Genomic DNA, 17,825 nt, shown 5'->3' with positions numbered 1-17,825 from the left:
ATTTATTATGTGTTTGAGAAATGTATGAGACTTTCTACATACACCCAGCAGAACAAACTCATAATGAGACTTTCTACATAGACCCAGCAGAACAAACTAATAATGAGACTTTCTACATACACCCATCAGAATACACCCAGCAGAACAAACTAATAATGAGACTTTCTACATACACCCAGTAGAACAAACTAATAATGAGACTTTCTACACACACCCAGTAGAACAAACTAATAATGAGACTTTCTACATACACCCAGCAGAACAAACTAATAATGAGACTTTCTACATAGACCCAGCAGAACAAACTAATAATGAGACTTTCTACATACACCCATCAGAATACACCCAGCAGAACAAACTAATAATGAGACTTTCTACATACACCCAGCAGAACAAACTAATAATGAGACTTTCTACATACACCCAGTAGAACAAACTAATAATGAGACTTTCTACATAGACCCATCAGAACAAACTAATAATGAGACTTTCTACATACACCCAGCAGAACAAACTAATAATGAGACTTTCTACATACACCCATCAGAACAAACTAATAATGAGACTTTCTACATACACCCAGCAGAACAAACTAATAATGAGACTTTCTACATACACCCATCAGAACAAACTAATAATGAGACTTTCTACATAGACCCAGCAGAACAAACTAATAATGAGACTTTCTACATAGACCCAGCAGAACAAACTAATAATGAGACTTTCTACATACACCCATCAGAATACACCCAGCAGAACAAACTAATAATGAGACTTTCTACATACACCCAGCAGAACAAACTAATAATGAGACTTTCTACATACACCCATCAGAACAAACTAATAATGAGACTTTCTACATACACCCATCAGAACAAACTAATAATGAGACTTTCTACATACACCCAGCAGAACAAACTAATAATGAGACTTTCTACATACACCCATCAGAATAAACCCAGTAGAACAAACTCATAATGAGACTTTCTACATAGACCCAGCAGAACAAACTAATAATGAGACTTTCTACGTAGACCCATCAGAATACACCTAATAATGAGACTTTCTACATACACCCAGCAGAACAAACTAATAATGAGACTTTCTACATACACCCAGCAGAACAAACTAATAATGAGACTTTCTACATACACCCATCAGAACAAACTAATAATGAGACTTTCTACATACACCCATCAGAACAAACTAATAATGAGACTTTCTACATACACCCATCAGAACAAACTAATAATGAGACTTTCTACATACACCCATCAGAACAAACTAATAATGAGACTTTCTACATACACCCATCAGAACAAACTAATAATGAGACTTTCTACATACACCCAGCAGAACAAACTAATAATGAGACTTTCTACATACACCCATCAGAACAAACTAATAATGAGACTTTCTACATACACCCAGCAGAACAAACTAATAATGAGACTTTCTACATACACCCATCAGAACAAACTAATAATGAGACTTTCTACATACACCCAGTAGAACAAACTAATAATGAGACTTTCTACATACACCCATCAGAACAAACAAATAATGAGACTTTCTACATAGACCCATCAGAATACAACCAGTAGAACAAACTAATAATGAGACTTTCTACATACACCCATCAAAACAAACTAATAATGAGACTTTCTACATACACCCAGCAGAACAAACTAATAATGAGACTTTCTACATACACCCATCAGAACAAACTAATAATGAGACTTTCTACATACACCCATCAGAACAAACTAATAATGAGACTTTCTACATACACCCATCAGAACAAACTAATAATGAGACTTTCTACATAGACCCATCAGAACAAACTAATAATGAGACTTTCTACATACACCCAGCAGAACAAACTAATAATGAGACTTTCTACATAGACCCATCAGAACAAACTAATAATGAGACTTTCTACATACACCCAGCAGAACAAACTAATAATGAGACTTTCTACATACACCCATCAGAACAAACTAATAATGAGACTTTCTACATACACCCAGCAGAACAAACTAATAATGAGACTTTCTACATACACCCATCAGAACAAACTAATAATGAGACTTTCTACATAATGAGACTTTCAGAACAAACTAATAATGAGACTTTCTACATACACCCATCAGAATACACCCAGCAGAACAAACTAATAATGAGACTTTCTACATAGACCCATCAGAACAAACTAATAATGAGACTTTCTACATACACCCATCAGAACAAACTAATAATGAGACTTTCTACATACACCCAGCAGAACAAACTAATAATGAGACTTTCTACATACACCCATCAGAACAAACTAATAATGAGACTTTCTACATACACCCAGCAGAACAAACTAATAATGAGACTTTCTACATACACCCAGCAGAACAAACTAATAATGAGACTTTCTACATACACCCATCAGAACAAACTAATAATGAGACTTTTACTACATAGACCCATCAGAACAAACTAATAATGAGACTTTCTACATAGACCCAGCAGAACAAACTAATAATGAGACTTTCTACATACACAAAAATACACCAGCAGAACAAACTAATAATGAGACTTTCTACATAGACCCATCAGAACAAACTAATAATGAGACTTTCTACATACACCCAGCAGAACAAACTAATAATGAGACTTTCTACATACACCCACAGAACAAACTAATAATGAACTTTCTACATACACAGCAGAACAAACTAATAATGAGACTTTCTACATAGACCCATCAGAACAAACTAATAATGAGACTTTCTACATACACCCATCAGAACAAACTAATAATGAGACTTTCTACATACACCATCAGAACAAACTAATAATGAGACTTTCTACATACACCCAGCAGAACAAACTAATAATGAGACTTTCTACATACACCCAGTCAGAACAAACTAATAATGAGACTTTCTACATAACCCATCAGAACAAACTAATAATGAGACTTTCTACATACACCCATCAGAACAAACTAATAATGAGACTTTCTACATACACCCAGCAGAACAAACTAATAATGAGACTTTCTACATACACCCATCAGAACAAACTAATAATGAGACTTTCTACATACACCCATCAGAACAAACTAATAATGAGACTTTCTACATACACCCATCAGAACAAACTAATAATGAGACTTTCTACATACACCCAGCAGAACAAACTTATAATGAGACTTTCTACATACACCCATCAGAACAAACAAATAATGAGACTTTCTACATAGACCGAGCAGAACAAACTTATAATGAGACTTTCTACATCGACCCATCAGAACAAACTAATAATGAGACTTTCTACATAACCCACAAAAAATAATGACCCATCAGAAACAACTAATAATGAGACTTTCTACATACACCCATCAGAACAAACTAATAATGAGACTTTCTACATACACCCAGCAGAACAAACTAATAATGAGACTTTCTACATACACCCATCAGAACAAACTAATAATGAGACTTTCTACATAGACCCATCAGAACAAACTAATAATGAGACTTTCTACATACACCCATCAGAACAAACTAATAATGAGACTTTCTACATACACCCAGCAGAACAAACTAATAATGAGACTTTCTACATACACCCATCAGAACAAACTAATAATGAGACTTTCTACATACACCCAGCAGAACAAACAATAATAATGAGACTTTCTACATACACCCATCAGAACAAACTAATAATGAGACTTTCTACATACACCCAGCAGAACAAACTAATAATGAGACTTTCTACATACACCCATCAGAACAAACTAATAATGAGACTTTCTACATACACCCATCAGAACAAACTAATAATGAGACTTTCTACATACACCCATCAGAACAAACTAATAATGAGACTTTCTACATACACCCAGCAGAACAAACTAATAATGAGACTTTCTACATACACCCATCAGAACAAACTAATAATGAGACTTTCTACATACACCCATCAGAACAAACTAATAATGAGACTTTCTACATAGACCCAGCAGAACAAACTAATAATGAGACTTTCTACATACACCCATCAGAACAAACTAATAATGAGACTTTCTACATACACCCATCAGAACAAACTAATAATGAGACTTTCTACATACACCCATCAGAACAAACTAATAATGAGACTTTCTACATACACCCAGCAGAACAAACTAATAATGAGACTTTCTACATAGACCACAGAACAAACTAATAATGAGACTTTCTACATACACCCAGCAGAACAAACTAATAATGAGACTTTCTACATACACCCATCAGAACAAACTAATAATGAGACTTTCTACATACACCCAGCAGAACAAACTAATAATGAGACTTTCTACATACACCCAGCAGAACAAACTAATAATGAGACTTTCTACATACACCCATCAGAACAAACTAATAATGAGACTTTCTACATACACCCATCAGAACAAACTAATAATGAGACTTTCTACATACACCCAGCAGAACAAACTAATAATGAGACTTTCTACATAGACCCATCAGAACAAACTAATAATGAGACTTTCTACATACACCCAGCAGAACAAACTAATAATGAGACTTTCTACATACACCCATCAGAACAAACTAATAATGAGACTTTCTACATACACCCAGCAGAACAAACTAATAATGAGACTTTCTACATACACCCATCAGAATACACCCAGTAGAACAAACTAATAATGAGACTTTCTACATACACCCAGCAGAACAAACTAATAATGAGACTTTCTACATACACCCAGCAGAACAAACTAATAATGAGACTTTCTACATACACCCAGCAGAACAAACTAATAATGAGACTTTCTACATACACCCAGCAGAACAAACTAATAATGAGACTTTCTACATACACCCAGCAGAACAAACTAATAATGAGACTTTCTACATACACCCAGCAGAACAAACTAATAATGAGACTTTCTACATAGACCCAGCAGAACAAACTAATAATGAGACTTTCTACATACACCCAGCAGAACAAACTAATAATGAGACTTTCTACATACACCCAGCAGAACAAACTAATAATGAGACTTTCTACATACACCCACCCATCAGAACAAACTAATAATGAGACTTTCTACATACACCCAGCAGAACAAACTAATAATGAGACTTTCTACATAGACCCAGCAGAACAAACTAATAATGAGACTTTCTACATAGACCCATCAGAACAAACTAATAATGAGACTTTCTACATACACCCATCAGAACAAACTAATAATGAGACTTTCTACATACACCCAGCAGAACAAACTAATAATGAGACTTTCTACATACACCCATCAGAACAAACTAATAATGAGACTTTCTACATACACCCATCAGAGAACAAACTAATAATGAGACTTTCTACATACCCACCATCAGATACACCCACAGAACAAACTAATAATGAGACTTTCTACATACACCCAGCAGAACAAACTAATAATGAGACTTTCTACATACACCCAGCAGAACAAACTAATAATGAGACTTTCTACATACACCCATCAGAACAAACTAATAATGAGACTTTCTACATACACCCATCAGAACAAACTAATAATAGAGACTTTCTACATAGACCACAGAACAAACTAATAATGAGACTTTCTACATACACCCATCAGAACAAACTAATAATGAGACTTTCTACATAGACCCAGCAGAACAAACTAATAATGAGACTTTCTACATACACCCATCAGAACAAACTAATAATGAGACTTTCTACATACACCCAGCAGAACAAACTAATAATGAGACTTTCTACATACACCCAGCAGAACAAACTAATAATGAGACTTTCTACATACACCCATCAGAACAAACTAATAATGAGACTTTCTACATACACCCAGCAGAACAAACTAATAATGAGACTTTCTACATAGACCCAGCAGTAGAACAAACTAATAATGAGACTTTCTACATAGACCCAGCAGAACAAACTAATAATGAGACTTTCTACATACACCCAGCAGAACAAACTAATAATGAGACTTTCTACATACACCCAGCAGAACAAACTAATAATGAGACTTTCTACATACACCCATCAGAACAAACTAATAATGAGACTTTCTACATAGACCCAGCAGAACAAACTAATAATGAGACTTTCTACATAGACCCATCAGTACAAACTAATAATGAGACTTTCTACATACACCCAGCAGAACAAACTAATAATGAGACTTTCTACATACACCCATCAGAACAAACTAATAATGAGACTTTCTACATACACCCATCAGAACAAACTAATAATGAGACTTTCTACATACACCCATCAGAACAAACTAATAATGAGACTTTCTACATACACCCATCAGAACAAACTAATAATGAGACTTTCTACATACACCCATCAGAACAAACTAATAATGAGACTTTCTACATAGACCCATCAGAACAAACTAATAATGAGACTTTCTACATACACCCAGCAGAACAAACTAATAATGAGACTTTCTACATACACCCAGCAGAACAAACTAATAATGAGACTTTCTACATACACCCATCAGAACAAACTAATAATGAGACTTTCTACATACACCCATCAGAACAAACTAATAATGAGACTTTCTACATACACCCATCAGAACAAACTAATAATGAGACTTTCTACATACACCCAGCAGAACAAACTAATAATGAGACTTTCTACATACATCACCCACAGAACAAACTAATAATGAGACTTTCTACATACACCCAGCAGAACAAACTAATAATGAGACTTTCTACATACACCCATCAGAACAAACTAATAATGAGACTTTCTACATACACCCATCAGAACAAACTAATAATGAGACTTTCTACATAGACCCATCAGAACAAACTAATAATGAGACTTTCTACATACACCCATCAGAACAAACTAATAATGAGACTTTCTACATACACCCATCAGAACAAACTAATAATGAGACTTTCTACATACACCCATCAGAACAAACTAATAATGAGACTTTCTACATACACCCATCAGAACAAACTAATAATGAGACTTTCTACATACACCCATCAGAACAAACTAATAATGAGACTTTCTACATACACCCATCAGAACAAACTAATAATGAGACTTTCTACATAACCCATCAGAACAAACTAATAATGAGACTTTCTACATACCCAGCAGAACAAACTAATAATGAGACTTTCTACATACACCCATCAGAAAACAAACTAATAATGAGACTTTCTACATAGACCCATCAGAACAAACTAATAATGAGACTTTCTACATACACCCATCAGAACAAACTAATAATGAGACTTTCTACATACACCCATCAGAACAAACTAATAATGAGACTTTCTACATAACCCATCAGAACAAACTAATAATGAGACTTTCTACATACACCAGCAGAACAAACTAATAATGAGACTTTCTACATACACCCATCAGAACAAAAAACTAATAATGAGACTTTCTACATACACCCAGCAGAACAAACTAATAATGAGACTTTCTACATACACCCATCAGAACAAACTAATAATGAGACTTTCTACATACACCCATCAGAACAAACTAATAATGAGACTTTCTACATACACCCATCAGAACAAACTAATAATGAGACTTTCTACATACACCCATCAGAACAAACTAATAATGAGACTTTCTACATACACCCATCAGAACAAACTAATAATGAGACTTTCTACATAGACCCATCAGAACAAACTAATAATGAGACTTTCTACATACACCATCAGAACAAACTAATAATGAGACTTTCTACATACCCCATCAGAACAAACTAATAATGAGACTTTCTACATACACCCAGCAGAACAAACTAATAATGAGACTTTCTACATACACCCATCAGAACAAACTAATAATGAGACTTTCTACATACACCCATCAGAACAAACTAATAATGAGACTTTCTACATACACCCATCAGAACAAACTAATAATGAGACTTTCTACATACACCCATCAGAAACAAACTAATAATGAGACTTTCTACATACACCCAGCAGAACAAACTAATAATGAGACTTTCTACATAGACCCATCAGAACAAACTAATAATGAGACTTTCTACATACACCCATCAGAACAAACTAATAATGAGACTTTCTACATACACCCAGCAGAACAAACTAATAATGAGACTTTCTACATAGACCCATCAGAACAAACTAATAATGAGACTTTCTACATACACCCATCAGAACAAACTAATAATGAGACTTTCTACATACACCCAGCAGAACAAACTAATAATGAGACTTTCTACATACACCCAACAGAACAAACTAATAATGAGACTTTCTACATAGACCCATCAGAACAAACTAATAATGAGACTTTCTACATACACCCATCAGAACAAACTAATAATGAGACTTTCTACATACACCCAGTAGAACAAACTAATAATGAGACTTTCTACATACACCCAAGAACAAACTAATAATGAGACTTTCTACACATCAGAATACACCCAGCAGAAGAACTTTCTACATACACCCAGTAGAACAAACTAATAATGAGACTTTCTACATACACCCATCAGAACAAACTAATAATGAGACTTTCTACATAGACCCATCAGAACAAACTAATAATGAGACTTTCTACATACACCCATCAGAACAAACTAATAATGAGACTTTCTACATACACCCAGCAGAACAAACTAATAATGAGACTTTCTACATACACCCCAGCAGAACAAACTAATAATGAGACTTTCTACATACACCCATCAGAACAAACTAATAATGAGACTTTCTACAAACACCCAGCAGAACAAACTAATAATGAGACTTTCTACATAGACCCATCAGAACAAACTAATAATGAGACTTTCTACATACACCCAGAGAACAAACTAATAATGAGACTTTCTACATACACCCAGCAGAACAAAACTAATAATGAGACTTTCTACATACACCCATCAGAACAAACTAATAATGAGACTTTCTACATACACCCATCAGAACAAACTAATAATGAGACTTTCTACATACACCCAGCAGAACAAACTAATAATGAGACTTTCTACATACACCAGCAGACACCCAGCAGAACAAACTAATAATGAGACTTTCTACATACACCCAGCAGAACAAACTAATAATGAGACTTTCTACATACTACCCATCAGAACAAACTAATAATGAGACTTTCTACATACACCCATCAGAACAAACTAATAATGAGACTTTTCTACATAGACCCATCAGAACAAACTAATAATGATGACTTTCTAGGTACACACACCCAGTAGAACAAACTAATAATGAGACTTTCTACATACACCCAGCAGAACAAAACTAATAATGAGACTTTCTACATACACCCAGCAGAACAAACTAATAATGAACTTTAATGACACCCATTTTCTAAACTAATAATGAGACTTTCTACATAGACCCAGTTACTTTAGGTCATCTGTTACTTTAGGTCATCAGTTACTTTAGGTCATCAGTTACTTTAGGTCATCTGTTACTTTAGGTCATCGGTTATCATCAGTTACTTTAGGTCATCAGTTACTTTAGGTCATCTGTTACTTTAGGTCATCGGTTACTTTAGGTCATCAGTACTTTAGGTCATCGGTTACTTTAGGTCATCGGTTACATTTAGGTCATCGGTTACTTTAGGTTCATCTGTTACTTTAGGTCATCTGTTACTTTAGGTTTGTTACTTTAGGTCATCTGTTACTTTAGGTCATCTGTTACTTTAGGTCATCAGTTACTTTAGGTCATCTGTTACTTTAGGTCATCAGTTACTTTAGGTCATCAGTTACTTTAGGTCATCGGTTACTTTAGGTCATCTGTTACTTTAGGTCATCAGTTACTTTAGGTCATCGGTTACTTTAGGTCATCTGTTACTTTAGGTCATCAGTTACTTTAGGTCATCAGTTACTTTAGGTCATCGGTTACTTTAGGTCATCTGTTACTTTAGGTCATCGGTTACTTTAGGTCATCGGTTACTTTAGGTCATCGGTTACTTTAGGTCATCGGTTACTTTAGGTCATCGGTTACTTTAGGTCATCGGTTACTTTAGGTCATCGGTTACTTTAGGTCATCTGTTACTTTAGGTCATCATTTACTTTAGGTCATCGGTTACTTTAGGTCATCGTGTTACTTTAGGTCATCGGTTACTTTAGGTCATCTGTTACTTTAGGTCATCGGTTACTTTAGGTCATCAGTTACTTTAGGTCATCTGTTACTTTAGGTCATCTGTTACTTTAGGTCATCAGTTACTTTAGGTCATCCGGTTACTTTAGGTCATCAGTTACTTTAGGTCATCTGTTACTTTAGGTCATTACTTTAGGTCATCGTTACTTTAGGTCATCGGTTACTTTAGGTCATCTGTTACTTTAGGTCATCGGTTACTTTAGGTCATCTGTTACTTTAGGTCATCTGTTACTTTAGGTCATCAGTTACTTTAGGTCATCGTTACTTTAGGTCATCGGTTACTTTAGGTCATCTGTTACTTTAGGTCATCAGTTACTTTAGGTCATCTGTTACTTTAGGTCATCGGTTACTTTAGGTCATCATGTTACTTTAGGTCATCAGTTACTTTAGGTCATCAGTTACTTTAGGTCATCGTTACTTTAGGTCATCTGTTACTTTAGGTCATCGGTTACTTTAGGTCATCTGTTACTTTAGGTCATCGGTTACTTTAGGTCATCGGTTACTTTAGGTCATCGGTTACTTTAGGTCATCTGTTACTTTAGGTCATCTGTTACTTTAGGTCATCGGTTACTTTAGGTCATCGGTTACTTTAGGTCATCGGTTACTTTAGGTCATCTGTTACTTTAGGTCATCTGTTACTTTAGGTCATCGGTTACTTTAGGTCATCTGTTACTTTAGGTCATCTGTTACTTTAGGTCATCGGTTACTTTAGGTCATCGGTTACTTTAGGTCATCGGTTACTTTAGGTCATCTGTTACTTTAGGTCATCTGTTACTTTAGGTCACCGGTTACTTTAGGTCATCGGTTACTTTAGGTCATCGGTTACTTTAGGTCATCGGTTACTTTAGGTCATCAGTTACTTTAGGTCATCTGTTACTTTAGGTCATCTGTTACTTTAGGTCATCGGTTACTTTAGGTCATCAGTTACTTTAGGTCATCGGTTACTTTAGGTCATCGGTTACTTTAGGTCATCTGTTTACTTTAGGTCATCGGTTACTTTAGGTCATCTGTTACTTTAGGTCATCAGTTACTTTAGGTCATCTGTTACTTTAGGTCATCTGTTACTTTAGGTCATCAGTTACTTTAGGTCATCTGTTACTTTAGGTCATCGGTTACTTTAGGTCATCGGTTACTTTAGGTCATCGGTTACTTTAGGTCATCAGTTACTTTAGGTCATCAGTTACTTTAGGTCATCGGTTACTTTAGGTCATCGGTTACTTTAGGTCATCGGTTACTTTAGGTCATCGGTTACTTTAGGTCATCGGTTACTTTAGGTCATCGGTTACTTTAGGTCATCGGTTACTTTAGGTCATCAGTTACTTTAGGTCATCTGTTACTTTAGGTCATCTGTTACTTTAGGTCATCGGTTACTTTAGGTCATCAGTTACTTTAGGTCATCGGTTACTTTAGGTCATCGGTTACTTTAGGTCATCTGTTACTTTAGGTCATCGGTTACTTTAGGTCATCGGTTACTTTAGGTCATCTGTTACTTTAGGTCATCGGTTACTTTAGGTCATCGGTTACTTTAGGTCATCGGTTACTTTAGGTCATCAGTTACTTTAGGTCATCTGTTACTTTAGGTCATCGGTTACTTTAGGTCATCTGTTACTTTAGGTCATCGGTTACTTTAGGTCATCTGTTTACTTTAGGTCATCAGTTACTTTAGGTCATCGGTTACTTTAGGTCATCTGTTACTTTAGGTCATCGGTTACTTTAGGTCATCGGTTACTTTAGGTCATCGGTTACTTTAGGTCATCTGTTACTTTAGGTCATCAGTTACTTTAGGTCATCGGTTACTTTAGGTCATCGGTTACTTTAGGTCATCGTTACTTTAGGTCATCGTTACTTTAGGTCATCTGTTACTTTAGGTCATCGGTTACTTTAGGTCATCGGTTACTTAGGTCATCTGTTACTTTAGGTCATCTGTTACTTTAGGTCATCGGTTACTTTAGGTCATCAGTTACTTTAGGTCATCGGTTACTTTAGGTCATCGGTTACTTTAGGTCATCGGTTACTTTAGGTCATCGGTTACTTTAGGTCATCTGTTACTTTAGGTCATCTGTTACTTTAGGTCATCGGTTACTTTAGGTCATCGGTTACTTTAGGTCATCTGTTACTTTAGGTCATCAGTTACTTTAGGTCATCTGTTACTTTAGGTCATCTGTTACTTTAGGTCATCTGTTACTTTAGGTCATCAGTTACTTTAGGTCATCTGTTACTTTAGGTCATCAGTTACTTTAGGTCATCTGTTACTTTAGGTCATCGGTTACTTTAGGTCATCTGTTACTTTAGGTCATCGGTTACTTTAGGTCATCGGTTACTTTAGGTCATCACTTTTAGGTCATCTGTTACTTTAGGTCATCTGTTACTTTAGGTCATCAGTTACTTTAGGTCATCGGTTACTTTAGGTCATCTGTTACTTTAGGTCATCGGTTACTTTAGGTCATCTGTTACTTTAGGTCATCTGTTACTTTAGGTCATCGGTTACTTTAGGTCATCTGTTACTTTAGGTCATCGGTTACTTTAGGTCATCGGTTACTTTAGGTCATCTGTTACTTTAGGTCATCGGTTACTTTAGGTCATCTGGTTACTTTAGGTCATCGGTTACTTTAGGTCATCGGTTACTTTAGGTCATCTGTTACTTTAGGTCATCGGTTACTTTAGGTCATCTGTTACTTTAGGTCATCAGTTACTTTAGGTCATCAGTTACTTTAGGTCATCTGTTACTTTAGGTCATCAGTTACTTTAGGTCATCGGTTACGTTAGGTCATCGGTTACTTTAGGTCATCGGTTACTTTAGGTCATCGGTTACTTTAGGTCATCAGTTACTTTAGGTCATCGGTTACTTTAGGTCATCAGTTACGTTAGGTCATCAGTTACTTTAGGTCATCGGTTACTTTAGGTCATTAGGTCATCTGTTACTTTAGGTCATCTGTTACTTTAGGTCATCAGTTACTTTAGGTCATCGGTTACTTTAGGTCATCGGTTACTTTAGGTCATCAGTTACTTTAGGTCATCTGTTACTTTAGGTCATCGGTTACTTTAGGTCATCTGTTACTTTAGGTCATCGGTTACTTTAGGTCATCTGGTTACTTTAGGTCATCGGTTACTTTAGGTCATCAGTTACTTTAGGTCATCTGTTACTTTAGGTCATCTGTTACTTTAGGTCATCGGTTACTTTAGGTCATCTGTTACTTTAGGTCATCGTTACTTTAGGTCATCGGTTACTTTAGGTCATCAGTTACTTTAGGTCATCGGTTACTTTAGGTCATCGGTTACTTTAGGTCATCGGTTACTTTAGGTCATCGGTTACTTTAGGTCATCGGTTACTTTAGGTCATCTGTTACTTTAGGTCATCTGTTACTTTAGGTCATCAGTTACTTTAGGTCATCTGTTACTTTAGGTCATCAGTTACTTTAGGTCATCAGTTACTTTAGGTCATCGGTTACGTTAGGTCATCGGTTACTTTAGGTCATCTGTTACTTTAGGTCATCTGTTACTTTAGGTCATCGGTTACTTTAGGTCATCGTTACTTTAGGTCATCGTTACTTTAGGTCATCGGTTACTTTAGGTCATCTGTTACTTTAGGTCATCAGTTACTTTAGGTCATCGGTTACTTTAGGTCATCGTTACTTTAGGTCATCTGTTACTTTAGGTCATCGTTACTTTAGGTCATCTGTTACTTTAGGTCATCGGTTACTTTAGGTCATCTGTTACTTTAGGTCATCTGTTACTTTAGGTCATCTGTTACTTTAGGTCATCGGTTACTTTAGGTCATCGTTACTTTAGGTCATCAGTTACTTTAGGTCATCGGTTACTTTAGGTCATCGTTACTTTAGGTCATCTGTTACTTTAGGTCATCGTTCGTTACTTTAGGTCATCGGTTACTTTAGGTCATCTGTTACTTTAGGTCATCTGTTACTTTAGGTCATCGTTACTTTAGGTCATCAGTTAGGTCTTTTAGGTCATCAGTTACTTTAGGTCATCGGTTACTTTAGGTCATCGGTTACTTTAGGTCATCTGTTACTTTAGGTCATCAGTTTACTTTAGGTCATCGGTTACTTTAGGTCATCTGTTACTTTAGGTCATCGGTTACTTTAGGTCATCTGTTACTTTAGGTCATCAGTTACTTTAGGTCATCGGTTACTTTAGGTCATCGGTTACTTTAGGTCATCAGTTACTTTAGGTCATCTGTTACTTTAGGTCATCGGTTACTTTAGGTCATCGGTTACTTTAGGTCATCGGTTACTTTAGGTCATCGGTTACTTTAGGTCATCTGTTACTTTAGGTCATCGGTTACTTTAGGTCATCGGTTACTTTTAGGTCATCGGTTACTTTAGGTCATCTGTTACTTTAGGTCATCGGTTACTTTAGGTCATCAGTTACTTTAGGTCATCGTTACTTTAGGTCATCGTTACTTAGTTACTTTAGGTCATCGGTTACTTTAGGTCAGGTTATTTAGGTCATCTGTTACTTTAGGTCATCGGTTACTTTAGGTCATCGTTACTTTAGGTCATCTGTTACTTTAGGTCATCTGTTACTTTAGGTCATCGGTTACTTTAGGTCATCGTTACTTTAGGTCATCGGTCATCGTTACTTTAGGTCATCTGGTTACTTTAGGTCATCGTTACTTTAGGTCATCGTTACTTTAGGTCATCGGTTACTTTAGGTCATCTGTCATCTGTTACTTTAGGTCATCGGTTACTTTAGGTCATCTGTTACTTTAGGTCATCTGTTACTTTAGGTCATCACTTTAGGCATCTGTTACTTTAGGTCATCGGTTACTTTAGGTCATCAGTTACTTTAGGTCATCGGTTACTTTAGGTCATCTGTTACTTTAGGTCATCAGTTACTTTAGGTCATCTGTTAACTTTAGGTCATCGGTTACTTTAGGTCATCAGTTACTTTAGGTCATCTGTTACTTTAGGTCATCGGTTACTTTAGGTCATCGGTTATCTTTAGGTCATCGGTTACTTTAGGTCATCTGTTACTTTAGGTCATCTGTTACTTTAGGTCATCGGTTACTTTAGGTCATCTGTTACTTTAGGTCATCAGTTACTTTAGGTCATCTGTTACTTTAGGTCATCGGTTACTTTAGGTCATCTGTTACTTTAGGTCATCTGTTACTTTAGGTCATCGGTTACTTTAGGTCATCAGTTACTTTAGGTCATCATGTTATTTAGGTATGTACTTTAGGTCATCTGTTACTTTAGGTCATCTGTTACTTTAGGTCATCGGTTACTTTAGGTCATCGGTTACTTTAGGTCATCAGTTACTTTAGGTCATCGGTTACTTTAGGTCATCGGTTACTTTAGGTCATCGGTTACTTTAGGTCATCAGTTACTTTAGGTCATCGGTTACTTTAGGTCATCTGTTACTTTAGGTCATCTGTTACTTTAGGTCATCAGTTACTTTAGGTCATCTGTTACTTTAGGTCATCGGTTACTTTAGGTCATCGTTACTTTAGGTCATCTGTTACTTTAGGTCATCGGTTACTTTAGGTCATCGTTACTTTAGGTCATCGTTACTTTAGGTCATCGGTTACTTTAGGTCATCGGTTACTTTAGGTCATCTGTTACTTTAGGTCATCTGTTACTTTAGGTCATCGGTTACTTTAGGTCATCGGTTACTTTAGGTCATCGGTTACTTTAGGTCATCGGTTACTTTAGGTCATCGGTTACTTTAGGTCATCAGTTACTTTAGGTCATCGGTTACTTTAGGTCATCGGTTACTTTAGGTCATCAGTTACTTTAGGTCATCTGTTACTTTAGGTCATCTGTTACTTGTTACTTTAGGTCATCTGTTACTTTAGGTCATCAGTTACTTTAGGTCATCTTTGTTACTTTAGGTCATCGTTTACTTTAGGTCATCTGTTACTTTAGGTCATCGGTTACTTTAGGTCATCTGTTACTTTAGGTCATCGGTTACTTTAGGTCATCGGTTACTTTAGGTCATCAGTTACTTTAGGTCATCTGTTACTTTAGGTCATCGGTTACTTTAGGTCATCGGTTACTTTAGGTCATCAGTTACTTTAGGTCATCTGTTACTTTAGGTCATCTGTTACTTTAGGTCATCTGTTACTTTAGGTCATCTGTTACTTTAGGTCATCGGTTACTTTAGGTCATCGGTTACTTTAGGTCATCTGTTACTTTAGGTCATCTGTTACTTTAGGTCATCGGTTACTTTAGGTCATCGGTTACTTTAGGTCATCAGTTACTTTAGGTCATCGGTTACTTTAGGTCATCGGTTACTTTAGGTCATCGGTTACTTTAGGTCATCGGTTACTTTAGGTCATCTGTTACTTTAGGTCATCTGTTACTTTAGGTCATCGGTTACTTTAGGTCATCGGTTACTTTAGGTCATCTGTTACTTTAGGTCATCTGTTACTTTAGGTCATCGGTTACTTTAGGTCATCAGTTACTTTAGGTCATCTGTTACTTTAGGTCATCGGTTACTTTAGGTCATCTGTTACTTTAGGTCATCAGTTACTTTAGGTCATCTGTTACTTTAGGTCATCGGTTACTTTAGGTCATCTGTTACTTTAGGTCATCGGTTACTTTAGGTCATCTGTTACTTTAGGTCATCAGTTACTTTAGGTCATCTGTTACTTTAGGTCATCGGTTACTTTAGGTCATCTGTTACTTTAGGTCATCGGTTACTTTAGGTCATCTGTTACTTTAGGTCATCTGTTACTTTAGGTCATCGGTTACTTTAGGTCATCGTTACTTTAGGTCATACTTTAGGTCATCTTTAGGTCATCGTTACTTTAGGTCATCGGTTACTTTAGGTCATCGTTACTTTAGGTCATCGGTTACTTTAGGTCATCGTTACTTTAGGTCATCTGTTACTTTAGGTCATCGTTACTTTAGGTCATCGTTACTTTAGGTCATCTGTTACTTTAGGTCATCGGTTACTTTAGGTCATCTGTTACTTTAGGTCATCTGTTACTTTAGGTCATCTGTTACTTTAGGTCATCGGTTACTTTAGGTCATCTGTTACTTTAGGTCATCGGTTACTTTAGGTCATCTGTTACTTTAGGTCATCTGTTACTTTAGGTCATCTGTTACTTTAGGTCATCGGTTACTTTAGGTCATCGGTTACTTTAGGTCATCTGTTACTTTAGGTCATCGGTTACTTTAGGTCATCTGTTACTTTAGGTCATCTGTTACTTTAGGTCATCAGTTACTTTAGGTCATCGGTTACTTTAGGTCATCGGTTACTTTAGGTCATCGGTTACTTTAGGTCATCAGTTACTTTAGGTCATCGGTTACTTTAGGTCATCTGTTACTTTAGGTCATCGGTTACTTTAGGTCATCTGTTACTTTAGGTCATCTGTTACTTTAGGTCATCGGTTACTTTAGGTCATCTGTTACTTTAGGTCATCGGTTACTTTAGGTCATCTGTTACTTTAGGTCATCGGTTACTTTAGGTCATCGGTTACTTTAGGTCATCAGTTACTTTAGGTCATCTGTTACTTTAGGTCATCTGTTACTTTAGGTCATCTGTTACTTTAGGTCATCGGTTACTTTAGGTCATCAGTTACTTTAGGTCATCTGTTACTTTAGGTCATCGGTTACTTTAGGTCATCGTTACTTTAGGTCATCGTTACTTTAGGTC

The 17,825-nt window shown here is 36.0% G+C and overlaps 1 protein-coding gene across 1 annotated transcript in view; it reads left to right on the top strand.

Moving 5' to 3' along the window:
• Positions 1 to 17,825, top strand: part of LOC138315344 (SNF-related serine/threonine-protein kinase-like) — a gene marked incomplete in the record, with an annotated part of 256,648 nt that overhangs the window by 23,851 nt on the left and 214,972 nt on the right.

The sequence above is a fragment of the Argopecten irradians genome, chromosome 2 (assembly GCF_041381155.1).
Source record: "Argopecten irradians isolate NY chromosome 2, Ai_NY, whole genome shotgun sequence".
In the NCBI taxonomy this organism is placed as follows: domain Eukaryota; kingdom Metazoa; phylum Mollusca; class Bivalvia; order Pectinida; family Pectinidae; genus Argopecten; species Argopecten irradians.
This window is presented reverse-complemented; position numbering and strand designations above follow the sequence as displayed.